The sequence below is a fragment of the Elgaria multicarinata genome, chromosome 3 (genome assembly GCF_023053635.1).
Source record: "Elgaria multicarinata webbii isolate HBS135686 ecotype San Diego chromosome 3, rElgMul1.1.pri, whole genome shotgun sequence".
In the NCBI taxonomy this organism is placed as follows: domain Eukaryota; kingdom Metazoa; phylum Chordata; class Lepidosauria; order Squamata; family Anguidae; genus Elgaria; species Elgaria multicarinata.
The window spans coordinates 89,853,303-89,865,860 of NC_086173.1; the positions used below are offsets into that span (position 1 = coordinate 89,853,303).

Consider the following 12,558-nt stretch of genomic DNA (forward strand, 5'->3'; position numbering starts at 1 on the left):
AGTCTGGCAAAGTATGAACTGAGGGTTATTTTTAAACCCTGTAGGCGGTATGCTACGAAGACAGTTATTAAAATCTAACATGGTAGATTGCAGCTTCACAAAGGGTTTCATTCCCAACTTAAAAAATAACTTAACAGCACTATCCTATGCATGTCACCTGAGAAATAAGTCCCATTGAGTTCAATGGGGATTACTCCCAGGTAAGTGGATACTGGATTGTAGCCTCAAAGTCATTCCTGAATCAATATGGCACACACATACTCCACCCAGTCCAAAAGGACTGCATCCATTAACAAGGCTGGGTAAATCTTAATAGCTGTAACACCAGACTTACACACTGAGGTGCCTTCTTTTAGAACCCAATTGCCAACATATTGTGAATTTAAGTATTTGTACTAAGAGTGCAATCCTACGCTTGTTGGTTTGCAAGTATGTTCCATTTTGTTCAATGTGTTTTATTCCCTAGTAAATCAACTAGGTCGTGTTCAGAACTAAAAGGGCCTTAAAACCAAGAAAAAGCAAAATATTTTAAAATGATATGGTTTGTTCACATGATTTTTGAAGCATGGCTTGTGACTTTTAACCCTTTTGATCTACAATACTCTCTTTGCTATGGAACATACATATAATTCAATGGAACATTTAGGTCACAAGACACACAAAAAAACTCTCCCCCCCAAAAAGGCCCCAATCATTTCAATGAGCTCTGAAACAGCCCTGCCTGTCTAAGATATGAAAGACAGGAAGGTTTATTTTCAAACGCATCCTTACAACCTTTATAACAGAAATCCAGCCACAAAACAGTTGCCTTCTAGCCTCCCACGATTTACCACTGAGATAAGAATCTTAAAAAAGAAAGAAAGAAAACACCTAAAGGCATAGATTAACAAGCAAGTATACCATTCCTCCAGCCTGAAATTTTAAAAGCCTGAACAAATGGCAAACATTTTAAACTGGTTTGCTAAACTATGAAGGGGGAGGGGGGTAATCACTTCACTGATTGTATTAGCATTGAATCGTCTTAGCTTCTACTAGTTAACTACTTAATCGTCTCGGCTTGTGTACTGCATAAATTTGTGTAAGCTTTTTTTTAATAATAATAATAATAATAATAGTAGTAGTTCTACGACAAAACCTCCACTGCAACTCATCCAGGATTAGTATCCTTGGCTATTTGCCCGGACCACACCTACCGGCTCCTACAAGCACAATAGCTTATTCAAGAAAGCTCAGGCAAGTTTGTGAGGAGCTTGGATTATGCGGATCTTCCAAATCCCTTGTGAATTTGCAGTGCTTTCCATTAAAGGGGAAGCCAGGCTAAAACGCACAGCCAAAAAGAAAAAAGAAAAGAACACCCATTTTGCAGCTGCTACAAGAACAGCTCTTGTTCTTTCGGGCTGCCAATATCCCCTTCTCTACACACAGGAACCGCAGCCCAACCTTCTCTTTTCTATTCCCACGTTGCCTGCCCCCGTGATAAACTTACTTTCCAGGGAGGGCCAAGGCCTCTTCTGCTTGGGCTGTTGGAAGGAGCCTCTCTCAGTCTGCCGCCAAGCAGCCCCGGCACTCGACACAGCAAAGCAAAAGCTGACCTCGATGCAATGCAGCTGTTTCTTTTCCTCTCCTCCTCTTCGCTTTGCTAGAGTGGCAACGTCACACTCTCTAGAGCCTTCCAATCCTGGCCGGCTCGTGATACCACCCTCGCCTCCCCAGGTGGGAGACGGAGTGACACTTGCAGGCCCGCAGCCTTTGCTATGGGGACAAAACGACGCCTCTTGCACTTCAGACGCTCTCAGAGGCATTCATTTATTCAGCCACGTTATCATGGGATCACCTTGCTTGCTTGGAAGGGTTTAAGAGAAAGAAAAAAGTGCCTCATCAGTTACAGATGCTTAAGGATGCAAACCTAGGCAAACTTCCACGATGGAAATAATAAGTCCTATTGAAATGGATTTACTTCTGAGTAAACGTGTTTAGGATTGGGATAAACTGCAGAGGCTGGGTGAGTGAGTGAGTAAGCCCACTGTATAAACATTTAAAATACACACACAAATGATGCAAAGAATGCTTTTCATTGGTATTTTGCACTGCTGAATGTCATGAATTAAAAAATATTTCTTGGCCTCTGTCTTTCAGGGCAGAAGCCCTCCCAAGCCAGCATAAGCAAAACATCTAACACTGATATATGATATTAATGATAAAAACACACACACAATAAAAACAGTAAGCAGGGGTGGTGCTAGGTACCTAAAACATCTGGGGCTCAGGCCCAGAAGACAAAAAAAGCGCGCATGAGTTTGCATATGCTAATTTTCATATGAAAAGATATGTGCATATAATTAGAAATAATTACTATAATTTAAATGTTAGAGAAGGCAAGCTAAGTAACCTCTTCCTTGCTTTCAGGATAGAACAATGCAGTGTCCTGAATTGTGCTTGCTTAAATGTACCTTCCATGCAACCACACTTTTCCTTGGTTTTTCAGGCTGAAATCCAGATAGGGAGAATGAAGTGCCTGGGACCAGCAAAGAGCTGCATGGCACCTTAAACTTTTACTGATTAATTGCAAACTGAACATGGCACACTGGCAAGGGAGAGTGTGGGAATGTATTGTAGACTATAATTAGGGTGACCATATGGAAAGGAAGACAAGGCTCCTGTATCTTTAACTGTTGTATTGAAAGGGGAATTTCAGCAGGTTTCATTGGTATGCATGCAGCACCTGATGAAAATCCTTCTTCATCACAACAGTTAAAGCTGCAGGAGCCCTGCCATATTTTGTATCTGGTCAAGGCGGCAAGACTCCTGCAGGTTCAACTGTTGTGATATAGCAGGAATTTCAGCAGGTGCTGCATGCATACAAATGTGATACCTGAAATTCCCTTCAATACAACAGTTAAAGGTACAGGAGCCCTGTCCTTCTTTCCATATATCACCCTACTATAATAACCCATGCTCTTAGCTGCAAATTTACACAATGGCTGAGTTTGGACAACACACTAATTAACCTGGCGAGGGTAATAGGAACAGAATGGGAAACAACCATTGATTAGTGTGTCGTCCGAACTCAGCCAATCACTAGGGAATGGTCCCATTAAACATAGTGGGATTTACTTCTGAGTAAATCCTCAATTACTTTTATCTTCTCCCCCATCACCAACAAGCACATCAGTACCTGACAGAGACCTCAGGACTGAAGGACATTTCTTTGCTGGACCAGGCAAGGAGGCAGCGAGAGCTGCCACCAAAGGTAGCTCCTCATTTTATTTCAAATACTTAATTTTGATAGTTTCTGGGGTTCTAGAACACTTCCCCCCCTTTTTTTCCTTTTTTACAGTTCTCGGGTTCTAACTCCTTGAAATCCTAAAATCTACACCAAGTGTTCTAGAAACCTCATAGTTGTATAGTTGTATACCTTTATTAGGACCAACCAACATTTCTAACAATGGAATTGCTCTTTATTTCTTATGGACCAGCAATGGGTACCTTTGGTTGTTGTTGTTTTTGATTACCTAAGATATCAGTTCCTAGGTTTCTCTCAAGGTGGATAAGGCAGGTTACACCTCTAAGCACATTTGCTAAGGAGTAAGACTCCAATACTACATACACTCATCTGGAATTGAACTCAATGTGACTTGTGTCTGAGTAAACATGTGTAGGATTACATAATCCTAATCCTGAACATGTTTCCCAAATTATAAATCTCTCTGTACCCCCAGATGTTTCCCTACCCCACATAACTTCCTGTACCATCTCAACTATCTTTTCCCACCCCAAAGGTCTCTATAGCTATGTCCAGGGGTGGCCCTAAGACATTTTGCAGCCTGAGGTAGAGCAGCAAATGGCCCAACCCCAGTCAAGGTGCATAGTAATACTCAAAACCTGTCAAGTCGTTTTGGCCCCTAAGGCAGAAAATCCTACAAGCATTTCTACCCTTCCATGGCAGTGAAAATACAATAATTAAGAAATTAAATAATGAATAATTTGATCCTTTTTCATAACATCCTAAATCTGCTTCTGAGGCAACTGCCTCAGGCTCTAGAACATGTGTGGCTCTTTAATGGACCCTATCTCCTAAGGACACCTCTATTTATAAAAGGGGATGTATGGACAGGGGAGAGGAAAACAATTGATCTCAGAAAGCAGCCTTTGTGCCTGTTCTTCTTCTTATCAGGGCCTCATTGCCTATAATGGCCCAGAGCACCAGTGCAATGGCCCAATAGTAACTGGCTGTGCAGGTCTTTGCAGAGTCAAGCACATTCAGAGAAAACCGGATGAGGGTGGTACTATTAGGAAACTTTGGGCTTTGGATTTAATGAAAACAATGAGAAAATTCTGGAAGGAAAAGTAGCACTCCCTATTAGTCTGCTAAAGGAGTGAGTCCTAAGTCTAATTGCAAAGCTACTGACTTCAGAGGGAAGCAGGCTTGTAGATGCAGATGTTGGCAATTGGGGCAGTTTTAAAGATCCAGAGCACAGCTCAGAAGATCTGGGGCAAATGCTCAGGTGGGCTTTCATAACACCACCCATGGCAGTAAGAGCACAATAAAATAGCAGTAAAAACAAAACCAGCAACAACATATTTCAGAAAAAAAAGTCAGGCAGAAGAATTCACAGGAGGCAGCAGGAGAGAAAGCACATGTTGACAAAAAGCCAGTTAGTCCAGGGTGATCAGAAGTAACAGAGATCATCAAGGCTCCTGTACCTTTATTTTAGCAACTGCCTTTCAACTAGCTTCCTGTACAGTGGACTCTTGTCCATGAAAGCTTATTATGCCACAGTAAATTTATGAGGCTTTAAGGTGCCACAGTGCATTGTGGAATTTGAACACAAAAGAGCAAAAAGGCCCAAGCTTCACCCTTCTGTAGCCTAGTGCAAACCCTTGATGCCAAGGAGGATCACCAGGATCTGGCCACATGGATCATACAAAAAGCAGGTGCATTCCAGAAAGATGAGGGCAGAGCCAAGGAGCTCCAGTCACAGTCAAGCAAGCCAGTAAGCCAGGACAAAGCCGTACACTCAAACATTACTTTGTCCCAAATTCAGACACTGATGCTCATTGAAACCCTCTTTCCAAACAAACCCACTCCCCCCACCCCGCAAAGGTAAGGTGCTGAAACCATTTTAGGGATAGGGGTTGGCACCTTGGATAGCTTCTTTAGAGTTCTGACTGGTCTGACAGAGTGGATTCACCGCCCCACTGAAGTAGGAGCTAAGAGTCTCTACCGCTTAAGTACTGTTAGTACAACCCTAAAATGCTTTCAGCACCTTGGATAGCTCCTTTAGAGTTCTGACTAGTTCTGGCTGAAACCCAGAGCAGATTCAATAGGAGACACCACCTCTACTTTGTTTCAGCCAAGGCAGACCTATACTCAGAGCATTCTGAGAAAATCCAAAGTTTAGAAACATGCAGTAACTATAAGTTGGCATCCTTAGGCAGGTACTAGGGCCCTGGCACCTTCGCAGGGTCCACTGCTGGTGCAGTCTCTGGATCATCCTTTAATTTGTTTTTCTGGCCCAGCATTCCAACTAGTACCAGGTGGCTAAGTTTAGCCACCATTTTAATTTCCACAATGCTGATGCTGATGTAGCATCACTCCAGGGCATTGTGGGAAAATTAAGATGGTGATCAGACTCAGCTGCCTAGCACTGCGCAAACTACTGCCACCACTACCCACCACTGTCATGTAGCCTTCCAGAGGTCAAAGAAGGACTACCACAGACTTCTTTTCCTCAGGACCCCCTCATACTTGGAGCCTGCCCTAACCATAACAGTTGCAATGGCAGCAGTCCTTCCCAGGAATAAAGAATTAGAAGTACTCAGAAGTGTCACGTTATGAGCAACTTCCATAAAACAAAACTCTCAGACCATATATGGTAGGAATAGAGGTTTACTTCTTTTTTTTTTGTAAAGAAAGAAAAAACCAATTGGAAGAGCAGCTTCTCCTTGCCTAGTGAGATATGATCTCTCAGCAAAGCTTTGCCCAGGGGAGAAACCCCACACGTTTTAATAAAATAAAGCTTACATTGAGTTTTTAACTCTACCGCTGTAGCATTTGTGACTTGCTTTCTTTTTCTGAACGCTGAGATCTGCAAACCTCAGTGCCAGAGGCAGCCATTTCGTTCTTATAGTAACAGCAGCTTGGTAATCGGATAAAAGTCTCCCTCTGTGCTTTCAGTTTGGCTTTCCTTAAACCAGTTGAACTTGAGTGCTGGCAAGGGTGATCAACTCATTCATCACGATGGCTGGCTTACTCAAGGCTGGAATAGAAATTCCGAGTGGGCCTCTGTCAAGTTGACATAATGTAGGCACTCACTGCCTTTAGCTTCACTTCTCATAGCAGCTGCATCGCAAGCTGTCGCCAGAGATCCTGCAAAAAGAGTCCCAGGCGTAACCACCCCCTAAGCAGCTGTCTTAAACTGCTCCGGAGCATGATTCTGCTGCAATTATCTCAATATTTCCATGAAATTTCTTTAAAGTCTAATGATTTTTCCAGTATCAATATTTGCTTTACTTTGTTTTCTGTAAGAGCAGCCAGTACATTTTTTAAACAGTATATAGGAGTCAGGAGCCTGATCCTTTACAAGTGTACAGAATTAGTTGAGAGCATCTAACCATGAATTCCTGGAGGATGGGAGGAGGTTATTACCCCCATGTAAGTCAATAGGATTGTAGCCAGTGTTGATGAGGGTTCAAATATTTTTGTATTCACCTAGAATCACCTTTCTAGTTATTCTTGAAAGAACGAAATTAAAGCCTTTCCTATACAGATTTTATTGTATAACGGACTGCAAAATACATTCCAAGATAATTTACACCAGCATTGATGCAACACAGCAAGGAATAGCTTTTGTGACACAAATTCCTACAAGTGGAACCTGCAACAAAATGTTGCTGTGTGGAATGCTCCTGTTCAGGGTTCTAGCCAGTCAGCCATGCCCATTTTCAGAAATCCCATTCCATTCCCTGTCCTACCAGTTCACCCTCCCCCAATAGCATTCTGTGACCACTAAGCATGGACAGTCCTCATGTTTTGAGTCTGTCCCTGCCCCAACTACATTTTTTCTTTAAAAAATTAAGAACATAAGAAGAATCATGTTGAATCAGGCCAAGAGTCCATCTAGTCCAGCATTCTGTTCACACAATGGCCAATCAGTTGCCTATGGGAAGCTTGCAAGTAGGACATGAGTACAACAGCATCCTTCCACCCATGTTTCACCGCAACATGAAACTGGTGTACATAGGCATACTGCCTCTGATGATAACACATCACCATTAGGGCTAGGAGCCACTGATAGCCTTCTCTTCCAGGAATTTGTCCAATCCCCTTTCAAAGCCATCCAAATTGATGGCCATCGCTACTCATCTTGTGGTAGCAAATTCCATACTTTGACTATGCACCACACCTAGAAAAAAAATGGAGCTGGTAAAAGTGCAGAAGTGGGCAACTAAACTGATCAAGGGGCTGGAGCATCTCCCCTATGAGGGAAGGTTACAACAACAGCTGGGGTTGTTTAGCTTAGGAAAAAGGAGGCTAAGGATAGAGGTGTATGGTGTGGAGAACGTGGATAGGGAGACATTTTTCTCCCTCTCTCATAATACTAGAACCCGGGGTGATCCCATGAAGCTGATTGGTGGGAGATTTCCTCAAAGAAGAGTTGCTCCAACCCTTCATCCTTTTCGCTGCCCTTTTTCCAACTCTAGAATGTCCTTTTTTAACTGCAGTGACCAGAAATGTACACAGTATTCTAAGTGTAGTCACATCATGGATTTATATACAGGCAGTATGGTTTTGAGAGTTTTATTTTCAATTATTTTCCTAATTATGCCTAACATGGATTTTGCCTGTCAGAGCAGCTACAAATTGGGTTATTTTCCTTGAGCTGTCCACCACAACCTCAGTCACTGCTAGCTCAGATCCCATCAGCTTATATTTGAAGTTGGGATTATTTTACCCCAACATGCATCCCTTTACACCGGCTTACATTGAACCATATTTTCCATTTTGATGCTCATTTTCCCAATTTGTAGAAATCCTTTTGGAGCTCCTCACAATCCCTTTTTGTTTTAACCATCCTAAATAATTTGGTGTCATTGCAAACTTGGCCACTTCACTGCTCACTCCTAATTCTATATAATTTATGAATAAGTTGAAAAGCATTAGTCTCACTATTTACTTCCCTCTATTGGGAGAATTTACCATTTATTCTTCCTATTCCTCATCTTTGCTTCCTGTTGACAAAGAAGAGGAAAGTCACCAGTACCCCCTGTTTGTGAAAACATTCCTTCCTGATTTATTAGCTTACTGCAAGTTAAACCCCATTTCCAAGGCACCAAAATGAGCATTGTGAAAATATGTACTGAAGAGTGAGCAGCAACAATTGTTTATTTGGAAAGCACATAAAAAAATATGAATTCAAAGTGCAATTAGTTGTTGGAAAGTAACAGCAACATCATCATCAGCAGCAGCAACAACAAATATATTATTTGGAACAAGGCTTCCCTACACCAGAACAAGAACAATTATTTTAGAAAGAACAGCTGTCTTAGGCATTTAGGAAGCTGCCTTAGACCACGTCAGATGATTTGTCAAACTAGCTCAGTACTGTCTCTTCTCATGGTAGCAGCAGCTCTGCATCTGGACTCAGGCAGAAAGGTCATCCTCCAATCCTTTTAAGGGGAGATGCAGGTGCTCTGCTACTGATCTGCTGTTCTCCCCAATTCCCTGGTTGATAGCAGGATGGTTTTAAGCCACTTGGGTGGGTTGGGTGGCTATTGGTTCTTTTTTTATATCCCTATCTGACCATTTTTAATACTCAGCCTTCAACCCGATCTGTTGATTACCGTGTACAGCTCTGCAACCTGCTGGTTGAAGACAGAATTGCAATTGACTCAAGCTTTCCAGTCAATCATGTCTATTTGGGAGTATCTCAGGCTGCTTCATACGTGAGGTGTGTTTTTCCTTCAGGGACCATTTTTGGGCAAACGCATCAGAGCTACCTGTTTCTAAAAATGGACATAATCACACCACAAATCAAAACATAACATGCATTTACATGGATTAAGAAAGTATCTTTTGCAAAACAAGCACAGCACCAACTCCTTTTTCTGTTTTGGGGGGAAATCGGTAGGTAGCCTACCATTATAAAGCATTATAAAGCATTTTAAAGAAACATCCTTTAAGACATAGTGCTTTAGTCAGTCATTGGAGTCTAAGGAAAACTGCTTCTTCTAGGCATGATATCCAGAGTGACTGTCAAAGTAGGAAATCACAAAAAATAATACTTGTTTAAAGTTCCAAGTTCAGAATGGGCCTGATCAATATGCAATAGGAATCTGATTAGTACAATCAGTGGTGTGACCAATCCTGCTGGCCAGAAAGTATGGCAGTTAAGTGATTTTAATTGACCCAACCAGTCCAATGTAAAATTCCACAGACTTTTGACCCAGCTGGAGCTTGATGTCCAAGGCCGTAGCTAGACCTAAGATTTATCCCTGGATCATCCCCACCTGCTCCCGGGATATCCTGTGTGCCATTTACATGATCAGGGATGACCCCGGGACGATCCCGGAATAAACCTTAGGTCTAGCTAAGGCCTCTGTCTTTAAGATTATGAATGGTGTTTGCATTTGAAATAAACTATTTCCCATTGAGCTGTGTATTGTATTCATATTTATTTAGTACTGAGGAATCAGAATACGCTTTATATTTCTATATTTTTCTAAATTTTTACCTCAATTTTATCTTATCTTCCAGTGAAACTTGCCTTACATGTATGTCGCCTTCTCAATCCCATTCATAGCTCCCATTGAAGGAGACTTGTTGCCTGCAGAAATTTAAACTGCAGTAGAACAATTCACCTAGCTGTTGTACTTTTTGTCTCTTTTTCCCCTTTTCAACTGTGATTTCCATAAGCAAACCTGTCCTTTCTATTATTACTTTTTCTACATAGTTCAGCAATCAGGAAGAATTACAAACAGTTGATTTTGGGTGAAAGAGAAATGAATAATGACAATAAACATACATAATAGAAAAGCACTAATTCCAACAAATATATTATTTATCAAACTTCAGTTGTTACAGAAATCTGTGAAGGCATTTGTGTTTCCATATACAAACATGTGAAAACATCAGCTAGTTTACATGCAGGCATGCAAATGCTTATGTGGGGATGGTTCGGAGTGCTTGCATGGAGAAAAAGCACATCATTTGAATCGACTAAGCCAGATCTGCATAAAAACTCAACTAAAACAACATACTAGGATCTGAATTGACCCAAGCTGACTTTCGGAGCTACATAGACAGGAAGGGCTATCAAAGGCTTCCCGTTTGGACTGGACCATTGCTTGAGCAAGAAAGACCTTGCCCTGATGTGTTTCTTCAGATCTGACTACCCAGCATGGCTCCCTTAGCCCTGGCTCCCAGTTTCTCTCTCCCTTCTTTTAGCTACCTATGGCTCAGCTCTGACACCAGTATCTCTCATTACAAGGGAGGAAGCAGACATTATAAAGAGGCAACCTCTAAATCTTCCTACTGGGTCAAGAAAGGGTGGGGAGACCATTTTTAAAAACCATAAATAATTCATTTTTCCTCTTTGTGAGCTGATATGGAGGAACATGTGTAAACTGGGCATAGAAAAATACTGCTGTTCTCATGGTGAATTGTTGATCACCAGGGCTGCAGGGGAGGTTGTGGACAGTAGTGACCAGACAGATGAGCCAAGTGGGAAGGGACAAGAGGGATTTTTCCTAAATATCATATTGCACTTGCAGCAGCATTGCTCCATTAAACAGCACACCATTAATAAGTGTTATGATGTTTCTTGGTCCTGCATGAAATAGTTTGTTCACATTTCAAATGTTCTTCTTTTGGTAACTATGATAGGGTGACCATATTTTGGAAACTAAAAAGGAGGACAACATGGCTGCCCCAAGGGGGCATGCTCACCGACATGCCCAGTCCCCAAGGGGGCAAGCCCCTCCTGTCAAGGACAACTATGCAGTCACAGAACCTGGCCTCCTGGATCACACAGCCAGCAGGTGCTCTCCAGAAATATGAGCTTAGGAGATACAGACATACTCAAACAAGTTAAGTCAAGCCACACTATGCTGGGACAAAACTATGCTGGGACAAGACAGTGCTTTGAAATCGACCAAACATAACAGTCAAAAAATAGAAAAAACACAACTATCTAATTGACGTAGCATGTTGGTGGGCATGGCCCCTTGGAGTGGCCATGTTGTCCTCCTTTTTGGTTTCCAAAATATGGTCACCCTAAATCAGGGATTTCCCCCTGGACATGGTCCCCACCCCCGTGTTCGGACATGTCCGGTGAAAACCGGAAGTATGGTCACCCTGAACTATGACATCCTACTGCTCAAGCCCGCTGCTCTCTCTTGGAGGGTGTGTAGATAGGACCAACTGAGTTTGTTAGTTCATTTTGCACTAATTAATTAAAACAACTGAAAAGGGAATTGTTAAAGGAATTCAGGCAATCTACCATTTGTAGATTCCTGCATAATAGTATCTCTCTTTGCTGGCAATAAAATTACATAGGAATGGAGGAGAATAAAGACTGTGAGGTTAGTATTAGAAGGGCTTCTGCCAGGGTTGGGGAAATCTGCCCCTCTCCCAGAGGAAGAAGAAATGTCTTGAAAATAAAGGACAATCATTATACTTGAATGGCGTAACTTGTGTCTGAGGTAGATTAGGCCTGTTCCCTGCATAGGCCTTGTCTCTTAGCTAGGATGACCATATGAAAAGGAGGACAGGGCTTCTGTGTCTTTAACAGTTGCCAAAAAAAAAAAAGGAATTTCAGCAGGTGTCATTTGTATATATGGGGAACCTGATGAAATTTCCTCTTCATCACAACAGTTAAAGCTGCAGGTGCCCTGCCTTCTTTTAAATCTGGTTACTCTAGTATAGCTCCTGCAGCTTTCACTGTTGTGATGAAGAGGGAATTTCACCAGGTTCTCCATATATACAAATGACACCTGCTGAAATTCCCTTTTCAATACAACAGTTAAAGATACAGGAGCCCTGTCCTCCTTTTCATATGGTCACCCTATCTTAGCAGCAGTCTTAGTGTGACTGGTTCTGCCAGAGTGGCCGGCTCCTTCATTTTGCTTCAAAACTGCTAGGCGTAATATTTGGCTTTTTACTACCCTCAAATATTGTGCCTCATATAGGGAAGGGGCTGTTGAGTTTCTTCTAAGGGGCAGATAAAAGCAATCACGGTACTACTGCTAATCCCTGCCATGCTCACCAACCAGGCCTCAAAGAAATAGAAGCATTTGTGATGTCACAAAACCACTCTGTCTACTTCCTATTTTGTGGCGAGTAGCCAAATTGGAACTTTGAGCAGATTTTATCAAACAGAGAGAAAGAGAGAATACCAGGTGAATTATATAATTGCTTTCTGGAGAGAACTGAACAATACATTTGTTTCAGAGGCAATCCCTATTGTGACACAACAGCGTTTGATATAGAGGTAAGCTAGAGACACCATGTGTTCACAGCAGTTTTTAAATATGACATATGTCTTCAGCCTAACTTCA

The 12,558-nt window shown here is 41.9% G+C and overlaps 1 protein-coding gene across 2 annotated transcripts in view; it reads right to left on the reverse strand.

Moving 5' to 3' along the window:
- ANXA6 (annexin A6) overlaps positions 1-1,605 on the reverse strand; it is a 58,120-nt gene extending 56,515 nt beyond the window's left edge. For both annotated transcript variants that reach the window (XM_063120869.1, XM_063120868.1), the window contains exon 1: positions 1,487-1,605. The gene's annotated coding sequence lies outside the window, so the exon portion shown is untranslated. The remainder of the gene's footprint in view (positions 1-1,486) is intronic.
- Positions 1,606-12,558: the final 10,953 nt, after the last annotated feature.